The sequence below is a fragment of the Mauremys reevesii genome, linkage group 1 (genome assembly GCF_016161935.1).
Source record: "Mauremys reevesii isolate NIE-2019 linkage group 1, ASM1616193v1, whole genome shotgun sequence".
NCBI lineage: Eukaryota > Metazoa > Chordata > Testudines > Geoemydidae > Mauremys > Mauremys reevesii.
Window position 1 is genome coordinate 250,690,375 of NC_052623.1, and position 15,274 is coordinate 250,705,648.

At 50.5% G+C, this 15,274-nt stretch overlaps 1 protein-coding gene and 1 long non-coding RNA gene across 4 annotated transcripts in view; one reads left to right on the forward strand and one right to left on the reverse strand.

Moving 5' to 3' along the window:
• Positions 1-386, forward strand: part of LOC120409224 — a 46,936-nt gene extending 46,550 nt beyond the window's left edge. The window contains exon 3 of the long non-coding RNA XR_005601205.1: positions 255-386. This is a non-coding gene — a long non-coding RNA (uncharacterized LOC120409224). The remainder of the gene's footprint in view (positions 1-254) is intronic.
• Positions 1-15,274, reverse strand: part of ERC1 (ELKS/RAB6-interacting/CAST family member 1) — a 562,177-nt gene that overhangs the window by 22,651 nt on the left and 524,252 nt on the right. The gene's annotated exons all lie outside the window — the stretch shown is intronic.

Consider the following 15,274-nt stretch of genomic DNA (forward strand, 5'->3'; position numbering starts at 1 on the left):
TGCACAGTATAGTCCGACAAAATCGTGTCGAGCATCCAACGGTCCGAGGTGATACGGGACCAGGCTGACTGGAAAGGGCGGAGGTGGTTGAGGAAAGAGAGGGATGGATCCAGCAGATCGACTGGAGCATCGTCTTCAGGTGAACCCTCAAAATGGCTGCTTCTGGCCTCCCTGGTTTCTGGAAGGGTCAGGCTGCGCAGCCGGGCAGGAAAATGACGGATATCTCTTCTTAGACCGTGTCCTTCCTCCTGTAGGAACCTGATCTGGGAGTTCTCCAGGTTCTAGAGTGCAGAGGAGGCGGAGGGCGGAATGGCTTCCTGGCCTGCTGAGGAATGTGAAGACCCAAAGAGCGGAGGGTGGCTTGGGAGTCTTTAAGGCCAAGGAGCCTCGAGTCCATGAGCTCAGAGAAGAGCCCTGCACCATCAAACGGGAGGTCCTGAATAATGGCCTGCATCTCTTGGGATACCCCGGAGAACTGCAACCATGAGCTGCGTCTCATGGCCACTGCAGATGTGACTACCCTGGCTGCCGAGAGAGTAGTGTCCCAGGACATTTGAAGGACTCCCCTGACCACCACCGTGCCTTCGTCCACCAGAGTGGCAAACTCCTGGACACGATCCTGTGGGAGGACCTCCTTGAACTTATTCAACGAGTCCCACAGGTTGAAATTATATCTGCCCAAAAGGGCCTAGTGATTCGACACCCTAAATTGAAGGCTGGCCATCGAATAAACTTTTCTGCCAAATAAATCAAGTCTTTTGGCATCCCTATTTTTGGAAGTGCCACTAACATGGCCATGTCTGTCCCTTTCATTCACCGCAGACACTATCGGTAATGCCTCGGGGTGTGTGTGTGTGCTTATACAGGTATTAAAACCCGAATGCAGGGATGTAATATTTCTTTTCTGCTTTCTTGGAAGTTGGCGGAATAGAAGAGTGGGTTTGCCACAATGACCCGGCAATTTTGAGGACCCCTGGGTGGACAGGCAATGCAGCCCGGGCAGGGGTGTTGGCTGAGCCTGCTTTGATCTGTAAGTTCAAGTTCACAGCCACCCTTTTAAGGAGGTGCTCCTTAATGTCATCGGGGGACTGCTTGTATGGGATGGCTCTGTCTTCACCTCATCTGGGGTGAGGACGATGACTGCATCGCCTGTGGGGGAGTGTGTTCCCCTTCCTTGTCCGGGAAGGGGTCCCTGGGTGCTGGGGTCCAGTGCGCTGCCCCCATAACAGATGTGGCATCGTGCTCCGACTGCAGTGCCATGGCTGGTTTGTCCGAGGCAGCCAGGGAGGGTTGGTGGGAGTACAGAACCGGCATCACTGGCACACCCCACGGGTTCCAATATGGCCACTGGAAGGGCCACTGCCCTTGCTGTGATGTAGCTGCGGTGTTAGCATTAGCATCTCCTGCGTTAGTGGTGAATCTCCCCTTCAAGGCAAAGGGCTGAACTTTCAGTCCAACTTGGACCACTGTCCTTCTGGCGATCACAGTGGAGCCATCAAGGCATGAGACTACTGGCTACTCTGGTTGGTGACTGGTGAGGCAAGGGTGAATAAAGATGCCTGCTGGAGGACCAGTACCGTGGGAAACCGGGCCCGTAATGACAAACGGCCCCTCCTGTGCAGGGAACAGCATCTAGGAGACCGTCTGAGGGAGGGCGATTGGCACCTTGGTGACCTGCAGCCAGAAGCTTGCCGGTACGGAGACTGGCGCCTTAACTCTGATGTCCCATGCCTAGTAGGCGCGGAGCGTGTCAAGGACCTGGGTCTTCTAGCTGGAGAGCCAAGATACAGTGCCAGGGTCCAAGGTCCTGGAGATGGGATCTGCGCCAGCAGTCCAGTGACCAGGTGTACTCCACCATCCTATGAGACTGCACCACAATTGGCTTGCCCTTCGGTGTTGGGTACTTAGCCGAGTCCGCCACCTGGTGTGGCGCCTGCGGTGTTGGTTGGCTCATTTGGTCTTTAGATGCTGGGGCCGCTTTGGGCACTGATGGCCCTGGAAGAGGCTGGGGGGACCCCTGCCACTTCCCAGAGTTGGGGGTGGATCAGTGGCTGGGCTGGGTGGGGTCTGATCTCAGTGGTACCCCTATAAAGCCCAGAAGTGGGTGCACTGCCTGACATAGATCCTTTGCCCAAAGTCCCCTTGTCTTTCGGAGCCGAGGGACTCCTCTTCTTTTGCCTCTTCTTCAGCATCGGTGAGGGGGAACGGTGCGCTCCACACCAAAACCGAAGTACTCGGCATGGGATCCACAGTGGAGGGCTCTGACGCAGGGCAAAGCGCAGCCTCCATGAGGAGGGCCCTCAGGTGGATATCCCGCTCCTTCTGTGTTCGAGGTCGAAAGTTTTTACAGATCCAACACTGTCCTATGGGATTCCCCCAAACACTTCAGGTAGCTGTCATGGGGATCACTGATAGGCATTGGCCTCCAGCACCGCCGACTTGAAGTGGTTTCCATTATATACAGCATTTGCAGTTTTTTTCAATGGCTCTCAGCACCCCCATTATGCAAATTGTTCCAGTGCCCCTGGATGGTGGTGCCTAATATACTGACGCATGAGTGCGGCACTCAAGGGGGTGCTGCAGCCGACCCTATGGATACCGTTAAGGCAAAAATCTCCAACAACTGTGCACATGGGTGCGAACACACCTAGAATGGAATCAATATGAGCAAGCACTTCAAGAAGAACCAACTCTTATACAAAGAAGACTCTCTGAACAGCTTCAATAAAGGCTACATCCATTGAACAAGGCACAGGGCAACTGAACACCTTATTGCTAGTACTTGTGAAGAAGTGGGTAGCCCCTGGAGAGATCAGGCACTCTCCCCTCAAAGCAAGCTACCACCTGTTCGTAGTGGTCCTTCTTGAGAAAACACTGCAGCAGTCCTTAGGCACCAGAAATGGAAGCTAGGCAAGGCCAAGGAGGACACCAAGTACTGCTCAAGGTCTGTTCATACTTAATAGATATCATAATGAGAATTGTTTTTTAAGGTGTTACAAGGTTTACACTGGGATTAAAATGTCCAAAAATAGGGATAAGATTACCATAAGCATCAGCATATGACAGATGTTAATTCCCACTCAGAAGACCAGGTGTATGAGTTGGTGGACGTCCTTGTAGGGTGAATGAGTTCAAACTACACCATCCTCTGCTGAAAACAAGTCTAGGGAGGTTTGGGGTAAATTAAATATGTTCAAGGTGAGAAAAAAAGAGAGTAAAGTAAGAGAGAGACAGCATGGAAGTCAGGGCTGAAGCTCTGGTCAAACAAGTTTTGGTACCTTTGGATACCTCTAAGAAAGTAATGAAGATGTTTAGAGGATAGAAAATGAGGAACCTAGAAAACGGAATTACCTGTTCCGTAACTGGCATTCTTCGAGATGTGTTGCTCAGGTGTATTCCACAGTAGGTGTGCGTGCTCACTATGTGCACCGGTGTCGGAAGTTTTTCCCTTAGCAGTACCCGTACTGGGGGAGCACCACTGCAACCCCTGGAGTGGCGTCTCTATATCGCGCTATAAGGGGCGCCGCGCGCTCCCCGCACCCTTTGTTTCTTCTTGCTGGACAACTCCGACAGAGGGGAAGGAGGGCGGGATGTGGAATACGCCTGAGCAACACATCTCAAAGAACGCCAGTTATGGAACAGGTAACTGTCCTTTCTTCTTCGAGTGATTGCTCATGTGTATTCCACAGTAGGTGACTCCAAGCTATATCTGATGGAGGTGGGTAGGAGTTTAAGGGTTTCCAGGACGCAGTACCGCCCTACCAAACCCGGCATCATTCCTTGCTTGGGAGATGATCGCATAATGCGAAGAAAATGTGTGGACAGAGGATCACATGGCAGTCCTACAGATGTCCTGGATTGGGACGTGAGCTACATAGGCAGCTGACGAGGCCTGAGCTCTCGTTGAGTGTGCTCTGATGACTGGTGGCAGGGGAATCCTTGCCAGGTCATAACATGTGCGTATGCACAAGGTGATCCAACAGGAAAGGCGCTGGGTGGAAATTGGTTGCCCCCTCATACGCTCAGCCAATGCAACGAACAGCTGCGAGGATTTTCGGAACAGCTTGGTCCGGTCCAGGTAGAAGGCCAGTGCCCTTCGCACATGGAGCGTGTGAAGGTGACATTCCTCGTTGGAGGAATTGGGCTTGGGACAGAGCACAGGGAGGAAAATGTCCTGTTCCAGGTGAAAGGCGGAGACCACCTTCAGGAGGAATGAGGGGTGTGGGCGAAGCTGGACCTTATCCTTGTGGAAGACTCTATATGGGGGTTCTGAAGTCAAGGCCCTGAGCTCCGAGACATGTCGGGCTGACATAATAGCTACAAGGAATGCTACCTTCCATGACAGGTGAGACCAAGAACACGTGGCCAAAGGTTCAAAGGGAGGTCCTGTGAGACGGGATAACACTAGGTTTAGGTCCCATTGTGGAATGGGGGACCTAGCATACGGGAATGAACGGTCCAGGCCTCTTAGAAAGCGGGAGGTCATAGTGTGAGAAAAGACTGATTGGCCCTGCACCGGCAGGTGGAAGGCCAATATAGCTGCCAGATGTACTCTGACAGATGTACTCTGACAGTCCCCTAGTCCTTGGATCCTAAGGGACAGGAGGTAATCAAGGATAATCTGGAGCGGTGCGGACGATGGGGAGGTTCCCCGCTTCGCCGCCCACCTAGAGAATCTGGACCACTTTTTCAGATATGTCCGCCATGTAGACGGCTTTCTACTTTCCAGCAGGACTTGTTTGACGTCCTCTGGGCACCTACCCTCCTCTTCATCTAATCACTGAGCAACCAGGCTGTCAGGTGGAGCATGGCTAGGTTGGGATGGAGGAGGCGGCCTCCTTCCTGGGAGAGGAGGTCCGGGTGAAGCGGTAGCCTCCATGGGGGGGCCGCTAAGAGGTGCAGGAGGGTCCCATACCAGTGTTGTCGGGCCCAGTCCGGGGCTATGAGGATAACCTGTGTCCTGTCTGTTTTTACTTTTTGCAGGACCTTGCCGATCAGGGGAAAGGGTGGGAAGGCATAGAAAAGCTGGCCCGACCACTGCAGGAGGAAGGCGTCCGAGATCGCCCCCTTTCCCACTCCTCTCCTGGAGCAGAACTGGAGACAGCGCCGGTTCTGGTCGGTTGCAAAGAGGTCGACCTGGGGAACTCCCCACTCTTGGAAGAGCTGGTGGATGACCTCTGGGTGGAGCGACCACTTGTACTGGTGAGAGAAAACCCTGCTGAGACGATCGGCTCGCACATTGCAGACGCCGGGTAGGTGAAAGGCTCTCCGGGAGATATTGTGGGCTATACAGAATTCCCATAGGCTCAGGACTTCCAGGCATAGGGCCAAGGAACGAGTCCCGCCTTGCCTATTGATGTACTACATCGCAGTGGTATTGTCCGTAAGGACTCTGACCACCTTCCCACGAAGGTGCATGCTGAAAGCTACGCACGCCAACCATATTGCCCTGAGCTCTCTGGCATTTATGTGGAGGGACAAGTCTGAGGCCAACCATCTCCCTTGGGTTTGAATGTTCCCTATATGAGCTCCCCATCCCAGATCCGAGGCACCTGACACCAGGTCTAATGATGGGGAGGCTTCCCGGAAAGGGACCCCTTGCAACATGTTGCTCAGGAGGAACCACCACTGTAGGGAGGCAACTACCTGGGGCGGTACCGTGATAACCTTGTCCAGTCCATCCTGGACCTGGGAGTACTGGGAGGCTAGCCAGAGCTGGAGGGGCTTCATTCTGAGCCTGGCATGGCGGACCACATATGTGCATGCCGCCATGTGCCCGAGGATCTGAAGGCACGCTCTTGCCATTGACACGGGGAAGGCTGTGACCGAGGCAATCAGACCTTTGAGGGTCTCAAACCTGCCCGGAGGCTGTGGCCCTGAAGGAGTCCAGCAGCGCCCCTATGAATTCTATGCGCTGAACTGGGACTAACGTAGATTTGTTCACCACTAGGCTGAGATCTGCGCATGTGGACAGGAGCAGTTCCACATGGGCCTGCATCTGGGACCGAGAGCTGCCCTTGAGAAGCCAATTGTCCAGGTATGGAAAGATACGAACCCCTTTCCGCCTGAGGTAGGCCTCTACCACTGCCATGCACTTGGTGAAAACCCTGGGTGCTGTGGATAGACCAAAATGGAGGACCGTGAACTGGTAGTGATCCAACCCCACCAGGAACCTGAGGAAGCGCCTGTGCCCCTCGAATATATGGATATGGAAATACACGTCCTGAAGGTCCAGGGCCGCGTACCAATCCCCCGAGTCCAGGGAGGGAATGATAGAGGCCAGGGACACCATGTGAAACTTGGAGTGGACCATAAACCGATTGAGATCCCATAGGTCCAGGATGGGCTTGAACCCCACTTTTGCCTTTGGGATCAGGAAGTACTGGGAGTAGAAGCCTCTGCCCAGGAAGTCTATTGGTACTCTTTCTACCGCCCCCAGGTGGAGCAGATGTGCCACCTCCTGCCCTAGGAGGCGGGGATGCTCCGGGTCCCTTGGGCTCAATAGGGGTGGTAAGGTGGGGGTGAAGTGAACTGCAACTTGTAGTCCTTGGAAATGGTGTTGAGCACCCATTGGTCCGAGGTTATATGGGACCACTCCACTCAGAAGGCAGACAATCGGTTGCAGAACACAAACTTTATTAATCGGGGAGGTCTTCCTGGCAACAGGCCTGGTGCCCCCCCGCAAATAGTCAAAATCGCCTCTTTCCCTGCCTCTTGCCCTTAGAGGGCCCAGGCTGCGGGGCAGAGTGGGACTGACGTTGAGACTGATGCCTCTGGTCTCTCGGCCTCTTGGACGGGGGCTCATATCTGCTCCGTGCAGGTGGAGCCGAAGTTTGCGGCCTGGGCTTGTCCTTAGCCGCCGGGACGTAGAGGCCCAAGGTTTGGAGGGTGGTATGGGAATCCTTCATCCTGTGCAGATGGACATCCGTTTGGTCCGCAAACAGTGCTTTACCATCAAAGGGCAAGTCCTGCATGAGGGACTGGGCCTCCACCGACAGCCCAGACAGGAGAAGCTAGGACAACGCCCTGCGCATGGAAATGACGGAAGCCATCAAGTGGGCTGCTGTATCCAACGCCGCCTGGAGGGTTGCTTTTGCCGCTGCCACCCCTTCCTCTACCAGAGCCATGAAGTCCTTTTTGTCCCACTCCGGGAGAAGAGGTTCAAACTTTGGTAGGGATCCCCATAAGTTAAAGTCATACCGTCTCAGTAGGGCCTGATTGGCCACCCCGAGCTGAAAGCTTGCCGAAGAATAAACTTTCCTGCCAGAAGTATCCAGTCTTCTGGCGTCTTTATCCTTGGGGGTGGGTGCGGGCTGGCTGTGTCATTCTCGGTGGTTTACCGATTCCACCACCAGAGAGTTAGGTGCCGGGTGGGAATAGAGGTATTCATGGTCCTTAGCCGGCACAAAGTACTTCCTCTCCGACTTTTTGGAAATGGGGGCCAAGGAAGCGGGAGTTTGCCACAAGGTAGTGGAAATGTTGGCTACTCCCTGGTGGAGAGACAGGGCTACACGTCCCGGTGCCGAGGCTGACAGCACATTGAAAAGGGAGTCAGATGGCCCTCCATCTCCTCAGCATGGAGCTGGAGGTTAGACGCCACCCTCTTAAGGAGGTCTTGATGTGCCCTGAAGTCCTCCTGTGGAATGGGCGGCAGTGCCGTAATGGCATCATCTGGTGCCGGAGAGGGGGCCAGTGCAGAGCCGAGAGTCTCGGGCGGTACCAGGGGTTCGGTCCCCAGGTCGGAGTTTGGGCGCGGGGCCACTGACTCGGGACCTGTTGACTTGTCCCTCTGCTGAGGAGGGGAGGCTGAAGGCGTCTGGGACGCTCCGGCCACCGACTGGGTTCCCATCTGTGCAGGCATCTGCGGCCACAGTGCCCATTGACACCACTATCCTTGCCATGGTGCCCCTGATCACTGACCGATTTGGGGGCCCAGTGGTGCTGTCTGTTCCGGCTGAGCCGCACAACCTGGTGCTGATGCTGAGGTCACCGTCGAGTGCACGGTCTCATAGGAGCGGCGAGAGTGACAGTGCCTACGACGGTGCCTTCCGCGGGACCGAGACCTCGATGCCGAGGACCAGTACCCGTCGGAAGTGCTGCTCCAGTTCTCGACCCGAAGCCAGGAGTTACGATGTTCCTGTGACAGTGAATTGCGAGAGGAGTCTCGAGTGCGATGCCTGGCAGAGTGGAAACTCGAGTGGGAGCGTTGACGTCGATGACATTGGGGCTGGCTGCGGTAGCTGCAATGCGAGGAAGAGCGTCTGTGGCGCCTGTCACGGTGCCTGTGACTGTCGCCGCGCGGCATGGAGGGGCCTCGAGACTCCCGTTTGAGCGGCGAGCTGGTCAACCTGACTGGTGTAGAGGGCTGGCGTGAGCTGCGAGAAGACCGTGTGGAACGACGTAAGGAGCGGTCCTCGGAGCAAGAGCTGCGCCGTGCCGGGGAGGTCTGATGAGCACCCATTGGCGGCTTGCCTTCGGACCAAGGGCCCAACACCGGCGGTGCACCGGGTATCAATAAGTTCAAGATGTCTCGCGTGGCCTGTGCAGCCTCTGGCGTTGACGGCAGCCTCACCGCAGGGGAGGCACACGTGGATGGAACCGGGCTGCTCCGCTCAACACGAGTCCACCGTGGGTGGATCGAGGGCTGCTCGGCTTGGGACCAGCCTTACTCCTCTCCTTTCCTTGGCGCCGCTGTGAGACGGAAGTCTTCCTTTGCTTCTTGGAAGGGAAGCGGTGCCGGCTAGTGGAGGGGACTTTGCTACACACCAAAGACTCGGTGCCGGGGGCCGAGTCCACTCGGCATGCTGGGGTAGGGGCCAGTGCTGATTCCATCAGGAGAGCGCGATGCCTGATGTCCCTCTCCTTCTTAGTCCGTGGCTTGAATGACCTGCAGATCTTGCAGCACTCATGTGAATTTTGCCCAAGCAGCGGATCACTTCTGGGCATAGAACGGCAACAGGAGTCGCACGACTTGAAGCCTGGGGCACGGGGCATGCCCCGAGCCCACTCTAACTACTTGAAAAACTACTAAAAGTAAAAGTAACTGTACCACTAATGTCAACTAGAGAAGCTGCAGCAAGGCTGGAGCAAGACGTTCCGACTACCTTCACCGGCTGCAAGAAGGAACTGAGGGTCGGGGGAGCGCACAGATCCCCTTATAGCGCGATATAGAGGCGCCACTCCAGGGGTCACAGCGGTGCTCCCCCGGTACGAGTACTGCTAAGGGAAAAACTTCCAACACCAGTGCACGTGGTGAGCATGCACACCTACTGTGGAATACATATGAGTAATCACTCGAAGAAGAACCAAATGATGTAGTGTGGGGAGTTTAAGAAAACTAGGTAATTATTGACATTTATGGAATCTTTCACCTCCCATACTACGGAATTGTGCTATTGTACAGAATCTAGGTTTACAGCAGAGAATAATCAGCAGCAAATGAAGCTCAAATAAGACAAGTGGTGCCAGAGAGGCAGCTGTGATTATCATTTTATGGCCAATTCTTGAGACTGTAAAAAAAACAACTGAGGATTAAGCCAAAATTATTAATGAAGATTCTAAGGTTTTATTCTTCCTCAAAAATAAAAGAACCAACCTTCTATTAAAATGGACTATAACAAGTATAAATATTTGTTTATTGAAAGAAGTCATCACTGTTCTTATTAGCCTATAGCTATCTATAAAGCTTGACTGTATCTTGTAAGACAGTTTTATCTCCCTTCATTCCTGTTCTAAAGTTAAAAACATTGTTATTGGTTGGTATTGTATTATTTTAATTTAAAAGTAATGGATATTCTAGAACACCTCTACCCCGATATAACGTGACCTGATATAACACGGGTTCGCATATAACACGGTAAAGCTCTGACATGCTGGTCTGAGCAGCTCGTTAAGGGTGCTGGACCAGGCCGGGGCTGAGGGGTTTGATAAGGGGCAGAGGGTCTGGGGGGCAGGAGCTGTGGGAGGGCACTTTTGAGTGGGCCGGGGGATTAGCAGGGGGCCGGGAGCAGCCCGCTCTGCTTCCCTCGCCCCGGCCCCAGCTGTGTCTCTCGGGGGAGGGGGTTTGGGGGAAGGGATCCCCCCCGCACTCACCAGCAGCAGCGGAAGCAGAGCAACCTGGCCCCAGCCTGCTCCACTCCGCCAGCTCCCAGCCGCAGCGCTCCGCTTCCCGCCGCAGGTGAGTACAGGGGCATCCTTTCCCCAAGCTCCCCGCGCTCACCTGCAGCGGGAAGCGGAGCGCCACGGCTGGGAGCTGGCGGAGTGGAGCGGACTGCTCTGCTTCCCGCCGCTGCCGGTGAGTGCCTGTCAAGGGATGGGTGGGTGGATAGGGGTCGGAGCAGTCAGGGAACAGGGGGGTTGGGTGGGGGGTGAGGTCCTGGGGGTGATTAGGGAGGGGGTCTCTGGAGGGGGCAGTCAGAGAACAAGGAATGGGAGGGCAAAGCAAATTTGATATAACGCGGTGAGATTTTTTTGTCTCCCGAGGACCATGTTATATCGGGGTAGAGGTGTATTTAAAAAATACGAAGTAGATCATCACAGTTTCTCTCCACCTGCCTAAGCCCAAAGCCTTAATTAAATTTGCAGATATGGATAATTATAGCTAATTACATTAGATAAACTATATTAATTCTTCTTCCTTGAATTTTGAAAATACTGGTTACACTCTGCAAATAAGTATGGATTAGTGTAATAATTTTTTTTTACTGAGTCCACAAGTTGGCCGGGCCTTAAAATACAGTACCCTTCCCTAAAGAGATTACAAACTAAGAATACAAATGATGTAACGGGGGTAGGCGCAAGGAAGATAACAAGTTAATAGGAAAGAGGGCAGAGAAGCATGACAGGGTGAACTAGGTAAAATAATGTGGTAGCTCAGTAAGGGCTAGTGGAAAGTAGAGTAGAATAAAGATTTTTTTAAACAAAATAATTAAAAGTCTTTGTTGGCTAATTTATTGCAGAAGAAGAAGTCGGTCTTAAGGGAAGTTCTGAATGAGGAAAGGGTAGTTTATATAGTAACTATATATAAATTATGTTTATTCTTGCTTTCACTATTTTTCCCATGACGTATGTTAAGATATATTTGTTTTATATGATCAAAATTAATTCGGGATATATGCAGTGTTGAAATGTTAGCCTAAATTAATGTATAAAGTGCTTTGGTATCCTGTGGCATGAAAGGCATTATAAATAGTAAGTGCAGAATATATTTTGGTTAAAAAACTGGAATTCACTTACAGTAACTGAATTCTGTTATACTGAAACTTTGCTGCTAGTAAAATTAAGTTAAAGACACAAATTGTGCCTCTAGGAATGCAACAATTCCTATCTATCTGATGATGAAGGTGGTAAGTGGTGCAGCCAAGAAGAAATATCACCTCCCTTTCCTCCTCTGCTGTGGGTGAGCAGGAGAGGGATAAATAGGAGTCCCTAGCTGCTCCTGGTCTTACTGAAGCTATTCGCAGTGGAGAGGGAAGGGAACCAGGCCTTGCTACAATGATTCCCAAGGCAAACCAAAGATGTGTTTTCCTAAGACTTCTCTTCCCTGTACACAGCCATCAGTGCCCTATGCAATTATAGGAGGCAAAGAGATTACATGCCACAACTCCCAAGTGCAGAAAAGGGATTATTTCACCAGGTAGGCCTTTCTTCTGCTAGAGAGAAGCTCCACTTATAACATCACCTTGCTCTTTATAAGCACCTTCATTTTAGAATCTCAGGTTTTGAGTAAAACCAAACCAAACAAATTCTCTTCACTACAATGGGGTGCCACTCTTTATCAGGGGCGGCTCTAGGAATTGCACCGCCCCAAGCAGGGTGGCACGCCGCGGGGGGTGCTCTGGCGGTCGCCGGTCCCGCGGCTTCGGTGGACCTCCTGCAGACGTGCCTGCGGAGGGTCCGCTGGTCCCACGGCTCCGGTGGACCTCCCGCAGGCACGCCTGCGGATGCTCCACCGAAGCTGCGGGACCAGCGGACCCTCCGCAGGCATGCCTGCGGGAGGTCCACCGGAGCCGCCTGCCGCCCTCCCGCGACACGCCGCCCCAAGCACACGCTTGGTGCGCTGGGGTCTGGAGCCGGCCCTGCTCTTTATTAACTGGATTTGAGGCTTTTAGATAAAATTTATGATAGGAATTCAATTACCCCATGAACATTGTTTATTACTACTAATATGGCAGTTTTATTTGACATTCTGTGTCTTACTCTCTCTCCCATTCCTGCCCTCCAACCTGTGCTGGTAGACATTATAGCAACATATTTAAACATTGTTTAATGATTGAGTGTCCCTTTATGACTTCCTTCTCTTTGTAAAAATACAAAGAAGAAGGAAAAACAAAAAGTGAACTATAAATCATAAATGTAAGGTATATTAAGGTTTTTAGTGTTAAACACCTTTATACAGGAATAAAAAGGAATCACATATCCACCACTTATAATAGCCATCTTTAAAGTGAAATGCAGTGGTTGCTATGTTTTGCTGGACAACACTATACAACAGGTTAGGACAATAGATGAAAGACAATAGTATATCCAATGAAAAATGCTAGGTTATGATAGAACAGTATATCTGATGTTAGAAAAATAATAATGCCAGAATATTATATCCAATGAAAAATGCTAGGTTAATATAATTATTCAAGTTGGAATTCCTGTTTCTACAGATGAGGACCTAATGCCTAACACCTATTCTCTTTAAAAAGTTACCTAATTTGTTTAATGACAACAGGCTGTCAGGCCTAAGTTGACGAAGAGAGGACACATCCAGAAGCACAGTGCCCCTTAAAACATTTGGGGGCACTGATTCAGAACTGACTCAAAGGGAATGTTTCCTACCAAATGAATCAGCAACATAGTTCCTGGAAGCTCCCTGAGTTTTTCCTTTATTGTGCCTTATTCTGGTTCTAACCAGGCCCAATTTAGCTTAATTTCTAATATCTCCTATGATCATAAATCCACGGTATAGGCTTCAGGCCTTCATTAGAAATGGACTGAAATTCTACTACACTAACTCAACATTAAGAACTGTTTTTATTTATAATAATAATAATTTCAGAAAATCTGTTGCTAAACCAAAGGTTTATATGGCATCCCAACTGCACTTGTTGATAAGGACCATTGCCATTCAAGAGTAAGGTTGACTTCATGGTACTACAATGAAGCTGTATGTTATACAAGGAAGGCACTAACTTGTCAGAAACACTTAATCTCCAGCATCCACATGACTGTTTTTATGTGAGAATGCACAAAGGTACTTTTCACCCACTTTCTGCTGAAGCATGTGGTGTATTGACAGACACTATTCCACTACCTATCTATATAATAGATTCCACCGGTAATTGCGTATTTGCTGGATGTATGGAAACTTTATAGCTACTTCTGTTCTAGTCTCTCCTCTCAGGAGAAGCCCAAGGAAGTTGTGTAGGAGTGTTAGCCTCAAAAGAAGCTCACAGCATTCTTGTCCCAGCCTCACCCAGCAGGGTATTAAAAGCACTGGCTATGATGAAGCACAGAGCTTCTACTCACAGCTACAACCAATCCAGGACTAGCCTCTGCCAACAGAAGTTGCTGCACTGAAATCACAGCTAAAAAAGTGATAATATATAAAGGAATTCTAAACAATTTATATTAAAAAAATCTGATTGGTAAGAGAATGGGTACATTTCCTTTGTTCTTAAACACTATTGGTTTTCAGTTTAACATGCCCACCCTAATCACGTTAGTGTTATTAACATTCAAGTGGATTAATTTTTTTCCCCACTGGGACTGGGGGAGCATTATCTCCTAAAGAGAATAGTAGAGGGGACAGGCCTGAATTTAATGCACCAGATTTGAAGTAATTTACAAAACTCATTAAAATTCCAAGATATGAATGATTTCTCCCGTGGGGTCTTCTGTGAATATGGAAAACTAACCCTCTTTCTCCCATGGGAATACTTTAAATACAAAGGAAAAATGCAGTTAGGCAGATAAAAGCACTAAGACTTCAATAAATAAAGTACTTCTTAATTTGAAAAATATTCTTTGTTTATATTTTGACCCACAAATCCTGAAACAAAATCCAGTTGAGCAAGGGGAAGGTAGAATGGGCTGTGGCATTCTCCAAGCTGGAAAGTTACCTGTGCATGGGTTAACAGCTTTTAAGGGAAAAAGGTGGAAGAATCAGATAGTTGTGTTTATGCAGCCATACAAGGTGAGGGTACAGTGTGGTGTATTTCTAATACATATATCTACCAAGGCACAGGACCTACCCCCACATCTAGGCAGGGCCGGTGCAAGGAAGTTTCGCGCCCTAGGTGAAACTTCCATCTTGTGCGCACCCCCGCCCCCAGCCCTGCGGCAGCTCCCCGCCCTGAGGTGCCCCCCCACCCCCGCGGCAGCTCTCTCCCCCTGTGGAGCCATGCGGCACCACCTCACTCCAGCTCACCTCTGCTCCGCCTCCTCCCTGAGCACGCCGCCCCCTGCTCTAATTCTCCTCCCAGGCTTGCGGCGCCAAACAGCTGATTGGCGCTGCAAGCCCGGGAGGCGGGAGAAGTGGAGCAGCGACTGCACGCTCAGGGAGGAACACTGTAAAAAAAAAAATTGGGGGCAATGGTAGCACCAGCCCTGCATCTAAGTCCTGTTACAGACACATTTACCTTCAAAGGCCTGTTCTTTCTGAATTTTTAGGGTTTGTTGGCATTTGAAAGTTAATTTGGATTAAGGTTGGTGTGAATTTAAAGTACAATAGCTATTCCTGAAACAAGAGTGCTTTGTTCCTGTTTAGCTTAATCCATTTCAAAGTGGAACAAGCTAAACAGGAACAAGGCATTCTTAATTCAGAATAAGTGTCCACAGAGAGAGTTATTCAGGAATAGTTATTCTGGAATAACTCCATGTGTAGACAAGTTCTTCCATTAGCCTCCTATAATTTAGCTGCTGAGTTGCTGCTTCATTTTTTTGGACTATAATTCAGCCCTTGAGCCAAAAGTTCAAGGAAACAAGTTCAAACATTACAAAAGAAGAAAAACAGAGCAAAAATCTTTTGGCTAGAAATCAGGATAGAGCTCACTGCCCCACAAAACACCCTTTCAACAGAATACATCTTCCACTGGTGTGTGTATGTACTGGACACACATCTGAGAGTGTATATATGTGGAGCTCTTTTATGACCTGAAAATCAAAAAGCAACCCTACAAAAAGTGGAAGCCTGGACAACTTGCTAATGATGAGTACCAAGGAATAGCACAAGTATGTAGGGGACAAAATCAGAAAGGGTAAGGCATGAAGTGAGTTACACTAG